This window comes from Hydra viridissima, unplaced genomic scaffold, assembly GCF_058129835.1.
Source record: "Hydra viridissima isolate aposymbiotic clone 2 unplaced genomic scaffold, HvirCarnegie_v1 scaffold_2, whole genome shotgun sequence".
Classification (NCBI taxonomy): Eukaryota; Metazoa; Cnidaria; class Hydrozoa; order Anthoathecata; family Hydridae; genus Hydra; species Hydra viridissima.
The window spans coordinates 20,308,499-20,320,371 of NW_028324301.1; the positions used below are offsets into that span (position 1 = coordinate 20,308,499).

The 11,873-nt window shown below is 32.0% G+C and overlaps 1 long non-coding RNA gene and 1 pseudogene across 1 annotated transcript; one reads left to right on the plus strand and one right to left on the minus strand.

The window, feature by feature from the left end:
- Positions 1 to 8,668: 8,668 nt before the first annotated feature.
- Positions 8,669 to 10,372, plus strand: LOC149892367 (uncharacterized). Its single transcript, XR_016450351.1, has 2 exons — positions 8,669 to 8,817; positions 9,096 to 10,372. It is a non-coding gene; the product is annotated as an uncharacterized LOC149892367 (long non-coding RNA).
- Positions 10,165 to 11,039, minus strand: LOC149892368 (uncharacterized; annotated as a pseudogene).
- Positions 11,040 to 11,873: the final 834 nt, after the last annotated feature.

An 11,873-nucleotide genomic window follows, 5' to 3' on the forward strand; every position in this document is an offset into this window, starting at 1 on the left:
AACTATTCTAAAATATATATAACATTTTGTTAACTTTCAAAGTAGCATAGTCGCCCATATACTTAACCTTAACCTCAGGATCAATTTAGGAACTGTAGACCCCTAGACTGAACTTCAGTGGTGACTTTATTAGGGGTTTCGAAATTTTCTCAAATGGGCTATGCCGCCAGTTATGATCCTTCGGCGCAGTCATTATATTGAACGTGAAATTAGCAAACCAATAGGCACGAGTAAATGCAATATTGGTTTGTGCCGTATGTTATTGCATTTAGTCATGTTATATTGGTATTGGGATTAGTTTTGTGTAAGGAGAGAAATAAACTTATGTACAGCAGGGAAGAAGGAGAAATGAAATCGTTCTTATTGTAAAGGTGGTCATTTCTTATTGTTTTAACAGTGATATGAAGGGTGGTAAGGCTTTCTCTGTTTAGGAGAGGAGTGTTATGTAGAGCATCCTGCCATCGGACTCGGCGGGAATCTTGTTTTTACGAATCTCGTTTTTACGAATCTCGTTTTTCGAGATTTATGATGGCGATCCATCGGTTTATACGCAAAAGTGCGTATTTGGATTTTTTTCCATCGTAAAATACGCGACCGATGGTTAAAATAAAGTACGGTAATTAATCGGAAAAACCTTTATAGAAATTTTGGAAAAATAAAAACATCAAAATTCTTATGAGGTTTCTCGAGGTACGATGTAATTCGATGATTTATCACGAAATTTCACTGTAAATACGAAGTATTTCTAATAATACGAGGTATTTGATTAAATTGCGATGGTAATCTGTAAAAAGAGTGAATTAACTGTAAAAACTAAGCATCTGCGTATCGTTATCGAAATATCGAAACTAACCGATATTTTTTACGATAATGGGTTTCGATATGAATTGGTATATCCGATATGTTACGATTGATTCCGATAAAATATCGTTTGGGTTCCGATATGCACGATATCATTATCGCTTTTAGCGATAAATATCGCATAATTTGTCGATAAAAATTGTATAACGATATTTTTGAGTTTCGATATGTACGATACGTTCCGATAAAATATCGTTTGGTTTTCAAAACTTTTCAATATTTTACAAAATTTTGTATTAGATATAACTAAATGTTAAGTTGTTTTATATTAGATATTTTACAATATTTTGTATTAGATTTAACTAAATGTTAAGTTAAAATATTTTGCAATATATTTTCTCAATTTATTGATTAAAATATTGATAAAAAATAATAATCGCCTATTTTTTAACGCCGTTTTTTAGATTAAGTTGTTAAAAACGGCTCAGGCAGTTAGGAGAACAATCCAACTGTTTATTTTTTTAAATAAAAACATACCGTGGTGTGACCTAACAAAGTCCTATGCTTTAAGAAAGTCCTAAATTAAAAATTGACAAATTTCGTATATATAAAAGAATCATTTGCGGAAAATAACTCTGTTGTTTAAACTAGATATCTAGTTAGATAAAATAACTAAATTTTTTTCTTTAAATGTTTATTTTATGTATACGAAACTTGTCATTTCTTAAATTAGGACTTTCTTAAAGCATAGGACTTTGTTAGGTCACACTACGGTAAGCGCTCCAAAATATTTTTATTTTTTTAAAAAAGAAAAAGTTATTCTTTAAATATTCGTAACAATTGTGGTTTATTCGATTAAAACTCATTATTAAAGTCCGCTTCTAGCTGAAATGTTGCCGCTAATTGTAGCGAATGGAAACTTTCGCTACCGGTTTCGGCCGAAACCGAATTCAAAATTTCTGCTTCGACAACCTTTTACTTATTCTGTTTCGGGCAAAATTACGGTTCAAACTACTACTGTAATGAACCAAAACTTTTTATAGGGAGGTTTTTTCTTTAAGTTTAGAAAACTTGTTTTTTGTTTAGTGTGGGATCATGATGATTTCCTAATTATATTGATGTTTTAATCGTTTGTGGGTAAATCAATTATCAATTACAAAAATTGAAGTAATTATTAATTGAAATCACGTGACAATTGAATCAAGTTACTATTCTCAAATCATTCTTTAAGCGATCATCAAATATTAAAATATTTTCACATGTTCTATTTTTTATCAAATCATGTTACATACTGATCGTTTAAATGCCTTATCTCCCATAAACCATTACAAAAACAAATCTATTTTGTTTTTTCAAATATTTATTTATTCAAACAAATTTGAATGATAAAAAAATGTCATAGTTATGGAGTTTTTGAAGATTTTTGTTATTATTATCAAATATATATATATATACATATATATATATATATATATATATATATATATATATATATATATATATATATATATATATATATATATATATATATATATATTGATAATAATAACAAAAATCTTCAAAATTTGTCAATTTTTAATTTAGGACTTTCTTAAAGCATAGGACTTTGTTAGGTCACACAACGGTATGTTTTTATTTAAAAAAATAAACAGTTGGATTGTTCTATAGAGATATACATAGAGATAAGTTGTTCCGTTGCGAAATTTGTTAGAACGTTATGTTAATAATTTTAATAGTTGTTTGTAACAACTATCAAAATTATTAATTCCGTAATCTTGTTAGTTTTTATGACGTTTTTGAGGGATATTGTCTGGTATAAAAGAAGGACTAAATTTGTAAAGATAGGTTTTTGTTTGAAGAGAATATTGTTGTCATCTCATCGATGTGTTGCGAGAAAACTACAATATCGATCGATAGATAGATGCATTTGAATAATATATAAGTTTTTGTAATGAGTTATGAGACACTGTTAAGTAAAATAGTTATTTCATGTTATTTTGATATTGATTTGGCTTTCATGTTTCAGATTGTTTCGATTTCGGCTTCACTCAAACTTCGGTTTCGGTTTTGGTTACGGTTTTAATTACGGTTCTACTGAACCGAAATTAACTAGCTAATTGTAATAAAAACGTTTTTAAAAACTCTCTGGGAAAAGGTTTTTGGGATACTCTTTAAATTACTTAGATGTACATAATTAGGCTCTTAAAATAATTTTTTTTTATAAGGAAAGATATTAAAATTTTAGTTTGAATTAGTATTAAATTTGTAATTGAACAACATTTTGAAGAATGCCAAGGTCAAGGAGCGAAATTTGGGATCACTTTGATGAAGAGGTCAGTACTACACCAGATGAAGAGCGACTTGTTACTGCAAAATGCAAGTATTGTTTTGCAATTTGCAAGTTGGCGGACAGGAACACATCTGGCATGAGATCACATTTGACAAGGAAGCATCCTGTTCAGTTTGCAGCCCTGGAGGAAAATCGCCATGTTGCTTTTGATGAGTTAAAACAGGTGCAATAAAGTTTACAAACGTTTTTACTTTTTTAATTTAAATATTAACTTTTATTTTCATATGTGTTAGTTATTATAACTATTACAATACCAAGATTTAACAAGATTTAACGATAAATATCAATAACTTTTGATAAATTCTGATGAATGTTTCAATACTAGGTATTTTAATGGGTTTCATATTTTTTTTAGACCTACAATGAAGACGAGGCTTATGAGCAGGTCCGAGATGATAAGACACCATTAATGTTGAGCAGTAGAGTTAAACGAGGAAGACTTTCCGGACCATCAGCAGAAAAGGTCCAAAATCTAAAGCATTGGGTCAAATACAAGCCACAAGACAACGAGCAGCTCAGAGGAGACATTGAAATTGTCAAGTTTTTGGCCCGTTTAAATTTGCCATTCTCTTTGGTTGAGCATGAAGCTTTTAAAGATTTTGTTCACTACTGCAACCCAAAAATGAATGTGAAGGCTGCAACAACATACTCCCGGTTCAAGTACGAAAAATTTTAATTGTTTTAAATAAAATTTTATTGTGGGGAGTCAATTCAATGGGAGTTCCAAGAGAACTAAATTTTTTAAAAAGCTACTTTTTTAAGACCAATCCACACCAATTTTTTTTTGGGTTATCTTAGTTGGTAACCAAATTGATATGTAACGAGAAATACCAATAATTTTTTATTTTAACTTTAGGTTGCCGTTGTTGTACAAAAATGTGAAAATCTGTGTGGATGACATTCTAAAGGAGGAATTGCCAAAGACCGCTGGATTTGCAATCTCAACTGACCTCTGGCAAAGTAGAAACAATGATGCATACCAAGCCAGTACATTGCACTATGTGAGTGAAGGCTTCCGATTAAGGATGTTTGTGATTGGAGTTTCTCCGTTTTCCGGACGACATACGGCTGAAGCCATTGCTCTTCGTCTGGATAAGTATGTTTTAGTATTTAATTTTTATTAGGTTAAAATTTCTGTAAATTAAGTTAATCGTTTGAATTATTTAGATAAGCAAAATCCGCCATTTAGTTTAAAGTTAATGTCACAAATTAATACTTTTATTTATATCTAAAATAACAACAAAAGTATTTGTTTATATTTTAAAACATCAAAAAGCAAACAACTAATTTTACTTTGCTTTTCAGGAATGTCTCAGAGTTGGCCGGAAATAATGGAGTTTCGTCCGTTGTGTGTGTCCATGATTCAGCCGCTAATATGAAGGCGGCAATTAACAAGTGCAATTTTGTAGATGCATCTCTTTTGTGTGCTGATCATCTTTTGAATTTGGCAGTTGAAGCAACTGTCAAAGAAACAAAAGGCTTTGACAGTTTGGATCTTCACGAAGCAATCCAAAGAGCAACTGAATTAAGTTCAAGATGCCACAAGTCATCTTTGTCTGAGCAAAGAATTAAAAAAGAGGTAACTAGTTTAACATCTTTTTTCGCTTTTATAGTAATTTAGTTTATAGTTTAATACAATACAAGCGCAATATAAACTTCTTAGTACACTTTGTGAGACAAAATTTTTCAACTGATAAAATGTTAACATTTAAAAAGTAAAAACATAACATAGTTAATATCAGTTTTTTATTATAGTAAATAGTACTAATCAACTTTTATGTTATGTTTCTTATAATTCTATTTTAATTTTTAGCTAAAGCTGTTGCTTGATGACAGTGATGTTGTTAGCAAGGATAAGTTGAAATTTGTGAAAATCATCACTCCTGTGAAAACACGCTGGAATTCAACTTTTATGATGTTGGAAAGTATTGTAAAAATGCGTCGTATCCTCAGCTCCATTAGAGACAATCCTGGAAAAGATGACACCAAACTAGCTCCAGTCATTCCTTCAGAAGATGAATTCAATCTTTATGACGAAATTTTGCCTATTCTGAGGAGAGTTGCTGAGATTTCAGAATGTTTCTCTGCAGACAAAGAAGTAAGCATTCACCTCGTTATCTCAAACATTTTTACACACTGAGGCACAAATGCCTGGATTTCATCAAGGCTGGTGCGGGATCACCAACAGCACAAATGTTTCACCAAAAGCTGGTGGAAAACTTGGATGTTCGTTTTCCGGACATTGGTTGTCAAAACCTTTTTTACTCCGTTGCCAACTTGCTTAATCCCTTGTACAAGGGAAGAGCTCTGAAAAAACTGGGTGGATTTGATGAAGCCTATGAGGCACTGATTACTCAATCCAATGCTTATCAGGAATGGATTGCTGCAACAACATTATTTAATGAACGGTTACATGCTGAAGTCCAAGGTCATGTTTCGGAAGATGATCCTTTCTATAATGTTGGAATGGAAGAAGCTCCTGCACTTATGACTTCCTATTCTGGTCCGGCTCCACCTCCAAAGTCGGACATTGTCACTGAATGGGAAATATTTCAAAAACTTCTAGGGGTTGTTGGTGTGGACGTGCTGGAATTTTGGAGAGCAAATAAATACAAATTTCCTCTCCTTGCTCAAGCTGCTAAAAAATGGCTATGTGTACCTGCTTCCTCAGCATCTTCAGAAAGAGCTTTTAGTGCCGGTGGTGGAATTGTCTCTTATAAAAGAACAAAATTGCAGCCTGAACAAGTTGAAAAATTGTTGTACATTCAGCAAAACTACCCTAAGGTCCAGATCAAAAGATGGCTTCTAACCAGTCGGGATGAAAAAGAGGAATTGTTTGAAGAGGCTTCTACCAATAACTCTCAGAATTCAGCTGCTTCAAGTCAGGGACTTCCTACTTCAACTCTTACATCAGCAGTTGAAATGGATGACTAACTTAAATTGGTTCATTGCCTTAGTGGCGTCATTGGTTTATTTTACTGCTTAAAGTTTATAAAATTTGCCATATAGTGATTTAGTGATTTCAATAAACCTTGACTTTGAGATTAAATTTTAATCTTTTTCTTATATTAAGTCACAGGCACAAACCTTAACGTGTTAAACATGTCACGTCAACAATTTATCAAGTAAAAAATTATTTTTTGTTTTTAGCTGTTTTTTGCTTCAACTTAAGTCTTGAATAAATTAAAAAATCAAAATTACAAATAAAGTTTTGTTTATTTCTTTTTTTTACATTAAATAGTGCACTTGTCAGCAATTTTATGACAGTATTTAGGTTTTTAAAAAAATTATTTTTTTAGTCGGAAAAAATAATATCGAAATGAATCGATAAGTATCGTTATCGTTTGAGTTACGATATGAGTTACGATATTTAGGTAATTGACCGATAAATATCGTAATGAATCGATAAATATCGAAACTTTATCGTGCAAACTTTTTGGGTACGATATTATCGTAATATAAAAAAACTTACGATATGCACATTCCGATACCTTATCGTATCGTATCATAATACGATATGTTTCGATACGCAGACCCTTAGTAAAAACCGATTTAGATTTTCGCAAAATCCCTCCGCAATTAAACGCTCCATAGGAAATTAATTGAAAATTAATTTTCTAAGGAAAGAAAGCTCGTAAAGCTGTAAAAGCTGTAATTTGATTAAATTTTTTATATTTAGTTGCCGCAAACCTATTAGGGATAGCTATTTTACTTACTTTAAAGTAAAAAAGTTACTTTTAAACAAACATTACTTTAGATAACTTAGATTAAATTATCAAATATTTTTACATTTAAAAGGAATTCATTTTTTAAAAAGTAGCATAGTAAATTAAAAAAAAAGCATAGAGGTGTAAATAAAATGTAAAAAAAAAAAAAAAAAAAAAAATTTAATCTTTTTATTTTCCGATATTTTACGATGATTTGTGGTGGCTTGCAAAATTTTTCTGTAATTTTGCGAAATCCTCGTAATTATAGATAAATACATCTGAAATATCACAATATTACTAGTTTACACTGTAAAGACGATTTATTGTGAAATTACTCGAAAATATCGTACGATGATGCGTAAATCTCGAAATATATCGGAGAGTGCGTGAAAGTCTCCGCGTCAGCTTCGGACTACATCGCACCTCCGATGTGATACCATTCCTCACCATCGTATCATATCGGAGTCACCTTTATAAACTATTTCTCACATCGGAATTTACGCATATACGCGATTTTCGATAGCGGGATGCTCTAGTGTTGTGTGACTTTACGAATTGTAGTATGTTCTGAGGATGTGGAGAGTTTGAATAAAAAAATAACAGATTTTAGAAGAAGTATGAATTATTTAGGAAAACTATTGCCAGATGAAGTTATTAAAATGATTGTAAGATAAATAATGAAATAAATATAGCAAATCTGAAAAGAAAAAGTTATTTTTATGTATCAACATCCTTTAAAAACCATTGTTATGCAAATATTAAGTAGACAATGTACCAAGATGTTGTGCATTGGCTTGAAATTCTAAAATTTTAATTAATTTTTTTTTACACGTGCAACTAAACCTTACGCGCGCGTAAACGCGTATACACGTAATATACGCGTCAAATGTGCGCGTAAAAAATATTTTTGTCAGCAAATTTGATTCCTTTGACTAAAAAACTATTACTTTCACATGGAATATGTTTATTTACAATTTTTATCAATTTTTATTGAATTTTTGCAGTTTTGTGATCATCCTGAGTCACTGTGCGACGCTACTTAGCGAAAACCTTCTTTTCTTTTTTATCTTTTGACACTTTCCCCTTAAATTTCTTTTTCTTTATATGACTACTAGTTTGTATTTTTATTGCGGTCCATAACACTCTACCATGTGAATACAACTGATAAAAGGATTTTAAAACAAGCCATAGTGTTTGAAAACACAAAACAAGTTAATAATTTGTAGGCGCATGAGTGATTTGAAATTATTCATGCACACGTAGACATTTTAATAGGCTACTAAGAAACATCTGTAATGCGTAATCTTATGTTTAAATACGGCCCTGTCTAGTCTTGTGTATTTTACTGTATTTAGTAATGACTACTTGCATATATTGTACATTCATTTTTGCCCTTTTTCTTCATTAAAAAAAGAAGAAAGTACAATTTCATAGCTGATGATTGCTGAAAAGCATGAAACTTTAAATGCCATAAATAGCTGTATTTTCTTCGTTTTGTATATATATATATATATATATATATATATATATATATATATATATATATATATATATATATATATATATATATATATATATATATATAAATGTATTGCTCTATTTATGTATAATATTGAGCACTCTCATACGAGTATGAGACTTTGTATTTTAAAAAAACACAATTCGAAACAACAATATGCTATAAATTTTAGCACATATGCTATAAAATTTAGCATATGTTGCTATACATATGCTAAATTTTATAGCATATGTATAGCAACTATAATAACTAAAATAAAGTAATTTAGTTTTAACTAAAGTAAATTAAACATCAATATAGTTCTACTTACCTTCATAACACGGCCGCATAGTGAAGTAAGCATCAGTCCCTGCAAGCTTTTTTCTACATTTCAAGCAAAGCATGGTAGGAAAGTCAGGGTTACCCGCTGAATAATCTTTCCAGAATATAGCTTTGATAAGGTTTGAGTAGTCATTTTTCTTTTTATTTAGACTAAAAAAAGTTGTCGTTTACATTTTTTGTAGTGATCCTCAAATTCCCGGGAATTTCAATTTCGAAAATATCGGGAATGAAAAAGCTCATTCCCGGGAATTACCGTTACCGGGAATGAGCTTTGAAATTTTTTTTTTCTTTCTAAAACCTGAAAATTTTTAATCAAAAAATAAAAAAAACATTACAAAGAACTCAAAATTTATGTTTAAATCTTCTTTATTAATTTATTTCGGTAATAACATTTAAGAAGACGGTTGCGAACTTTGCTCACAAGAGTATTTGCTTCCGAAAAACGACGTTCTGCAGCTACTGATGTTGCTTGTATTGTCTTCAGTCCCTCGAAAAGTCTATCCAGAGTTGGTGAGCGTACTTTTGTCTTCGCATACATTTGCATCTCCTTTTTGTAGTCAATAAATTTGCCCGCCTGCTTGTTGGTGATCTCTCTTGAAGCTTTCAAGGCAAGTGTCAGTTGCTCAGCTAAACTTCTTTGAACCTGCTGTGATGTTGATGCTGATGGTTCTTCTTGCTGTTCAGGTTGTTCCATACAATCATCATTTTCATTACTGAAGAGTCTTTCCATCAGTTTCACTGCAAGTTTGCTCATAGCTGCAACAGTCGATGTAGCAAAGTGATTCGGCCCATTGATGCTGTTAATGTCGTACAAGTAAAGGATGAGTGATTGAAGAACGTCATGTCTGCGTTTGTTGATTTTCTCTTTGATAGCCAAGAAGATGTCCTGCGAGAGCTGATGATCATGCATTTCTAAATTGTCCAAGAGAAACTTGATAGTTGTGTTGCAATTGATGAGATTTACTGATTTCTTTGACAAGAATTGAATTGCCAACTTCGCTGGACACAGAACTTCTACCAGCTCCTCCAATCTTTTTGAGTTGATATCTGCCCATAAGTAGGTTTTGTCAATCTCCCTGTGGTTCAGAGCTTCCTTCACAGGTCCAAGTAACTTCAAGAACCTTTTGCAAGCATCATGAAGGCTTCCCCAATGAGTCTTTGAATCTAACTTCAGCTTAAGTTCTCTCCCGTTGTTCATCCTCTTAACGAATTTTTGAAGAATTTCATTTTTGACCGATGATCGATGGAAGAGGCTCACGATTTTTCTCAATTTGGTGATCGTTGATTGATAAGCAAAAACCATTTGAAGTGAATTGGCCTCCTCTTCATCGTCTGATTCTGTGTCCTCGTCGGCATCAGGTACATCTTCATCAGGTTCATCTTCATTTCCACACTCAACGAAAAAGACATCATCGTCGTCGTCATCCACTGGAGCATCTGCTGACTGTTTCTTTAGATAAAGAACTTTAGTAACACCCAGATGAATTCCATGATCGCTGCACTGGACGTATTCTGATGCAATCATAGAACCAAATGATACCATAGAGCTCGCACCATCACCAGAAGAGCCAAAAATGTGTTTCTCTGGATCCAAGCCAAATTCCATCAATCTTGCTTCAAACTGTTAATAAAAAAATAAAAAATAAAGCAATTAGAAACCTAAAAAAAGAAAAAGATTATAATATCAACTTACTATTTTTTTGATGTTAAGAGCAGTTGCACTTTCATAAATTGGAACCATGAACAAATTGATTTCTTTATCAACACCATTTTCAAAATAATGAAGATTAATGTTCAAGAAACGTCGCTCTAAAGTAAAAGTCCATTCATCAAGGGTTGTTGAAAAGAAATGTCCTTCAGCTAGATGAGTTTGAATCCACGATTTTATTTTAGCCTTGATGTCTTCATGAAAACCTAGAACAATCTTTGCAACACCAGATCCATTCTTTGGGTAGTTTTTCATTGGAAACTTCTCTTTCACATGCTCTGCTATTATATCTGAGTTGAAGATCTGTTCGAAGTTCAATCCATTTAAAGCAACTTCTTTAGAAATGATTTCCTCAAACGATGCTCTAGTAAAATCTGTCATCAGCTTTTGCCTCTTTACTGGAGGATTGTCAGTGCTGCTTGTGCTTGGTTGAGCTTGGTTGCTAGTTGTCGGTCCAGATTTCAATGGATCAAGTATCTGATGAACACGCTTTAGATGTTCTATCAAACCCTTCGTTGAACCTCCAGCACAATTGAGAACATCACTACACTTTCGATTGCCAAAGTCTACGTCACAGCGTGCTTTATCTTTGTTACCCGTTTCCCTTTTGAAGTGCTTCCACACAAAAGACATGTTATTTAAAATTAAAAGATAAGATATGAAGAAAAAAGAAATGAAGAAAAAAGAAAAAGATTTAGAAAAAGAAATAACGTAATATGTACTATATTTACCTTTGATAATTTGTCGAAAATAACTTTTTCACTTTCTTTTAAAAAAACTTGCACAATACACTTTACATTTTAAAAAATATTGAATAACTAATTACTAATTAATTTTACGCGTTTTTATATTGCAATAATTGCACCACCAACTACAGGTAGACTTTAGAGTAAAATTTATGAAGATTCATTTTTGTACATAGAATTACAGGTATATTTAAAGATTAAAACTTTTTTAACACCCGTAGAGTGTATAAAAAAAGTTTTAAACTTTAATTGTACCTGCAATTACAACTATAAACTTTAAATATACCTTTAAAAAATGATAATCTACATATTTGTATTTAAAAATAATTCCCAGGAATTTCTCGAAAAAAAACGGGAACGGGAACGGGAACGGGAACGGGAACGGGAACGGGAACGGGAACGGGAACGGGAACGGGAACGGGAACGGGAACGGGAACGGGAACGGGAACGGGAACGGGAACGGGAACGGGAACGGGAACGGGAATTGACCAACGAGATTCCCGGAATTACCGTTCCCGGAATTCCCTTGAGGATCACTAATTTTTTGAATGAGGAAATATTTTCTAATGATAATCAAAAAAAATATTTCTGGGGATGTGTTGCAAGGTCTCAGAGCATGCTCCTATGCACCGTGTGTTAAGAAGAGCAATTAAACTGCGCAAAGAAAGATTCAGAGGATATTAGAATATTCTCTGAATCTTTCTTTGCACAGAATAGTGGA